At 30.4% G+C, this 1,288-nt stretch overlaps 1 protein-coding gene across 1 annotated transcript in view; it reads right to left on the bottom strand.

Annotated features, from left to right (window-relative positions):
• LOC107441190 (uncharacterized) overlaps positions 1–121 on the bottom strand; it is a 13,941-nt gene extending 13,820 nt beyond the window's left edge. Inside the window, exon 1 of the mRNA XM_043041935.2 lies at positions 1–121. This exon is cut by the window's left edge and continues 107 nt beyond it. The gene's annotated coding sequence lies outside the window, so the exon portion shown is untranslated.
• Between the last annotated feature and the right edge of the window lie 1,167 nt (positions 122–1,288).

Here is a 1,288-nt window from a genome sequence, read left to right on the forward strand (position 1 = left end):
CCCCCCCCCCCCCTTTTTTTTTTTTCTCAGGCGACTAAACTGAGACTGAAATCAGTAATTGTCATTTTTTTTATTACAGTGAAACCTCTCGTGCTCCACAGTAAAATGGTCGTAATACCTCACTTTTAGTAATTTTCTTGATACTGAAATGCCGCCATGAATGCGCCGAATCGATGAATGAAATTTAAGAGTCCATAAAAATGATTCCTACTGATATGTTTCAAAACAAATTTACCTATTATGAATGATCGAACCATTTTAAATTAACAAACCATCATGTTTTTTTTTATTTTTTTAAAGTTTGCATTTAATTCTATATCACGAAAATTAGATAGCTTTAGAAAATGAGATGAGGTTTGTTTGTTTGAAATTGTTAGTCTTTTTTAAAATAACTTTTTCTTCTAATTTAACTTTCAATTCTAAAAATAAGATCGTCTTTAGTGATCTCTTCCAGAAATCGTCAAAAGAGCTCTCTAAATAAGGGCCTCACAAATATTTTGAATAGATTTTAATCTATTTATTAGTTTTGTTAATGTTTTTTCATTTGTCCGTTTTCGCATTTGGTGCAGAGGTTTTGATGGTCAACATAAAGTCTATAGAAAAAAATTCCGTGCTCGTCAAATAGAGGAGGTCGCTACACAGTCTTTCTTAAGAGGTTTCATTGTGTTTGTTCGAAAGATTCTTTTTTTTTTCTTCCAGTAATTGCATGTGAAATAGATAAAATTGCCATTACTTGATCAACAAGTCTTTTATTTACAGTGTTTCAGCTTCAGGTAGAAGAATTTTAGGAAATATATTTTATTACAGAATAGAGTGGGATGGGTCACCACGACAAGTGGATCGGGCCTGTGCCAGTGAATCAAAAAAAAAAAAAGAATCAAGCTTTGGAAATGGTACAGAGGAGAAAAAAATTACATTGATAAACACGCTAAAAAGTTTTTCTTCGACTTAGATATTTTACTTTTTATACTTGATTTACTGAGCCTATAGTCACTGATACTAGCTTTTTATAGGGAAGATTAAATTACATTTTGTAACTGCCACTAGCATTTAACTTTTATTATCCATATACAGTTGTATATTAAAGGAAAATGAAAAAACAATCCGAATACATCGTCCTAGATTTCGAAAAAAGTGGTTTGACAACTCTTTTTCCGATTGCTAATGCTATGAATGCTGAGATAGAATTTTAAAAAGTTTATTAAAAAAATTTAGGTTTTGAAACTTTTTTTTTTTGCACAATTTGCAGCTTGTTAAACAAAAATGCCAAATATATAAAAATCTCCTC

This window comes from Parasteatoda tepidariorum, chromosome 4, assembly GCF_043381705.1.
Source record: "Parasteatoda tepidariorum isolate YZ-2023 chromosome 4, CAS_Ptep_4.0, whole genome shotgun sequence".
Classification (NCBI taxonomy): Eukaryota; Metazoa; Arthropoda; class Arachnida; order Araneae; family Theridiidae; genus Parasteatoda; species Parasteatoda tepidariorum.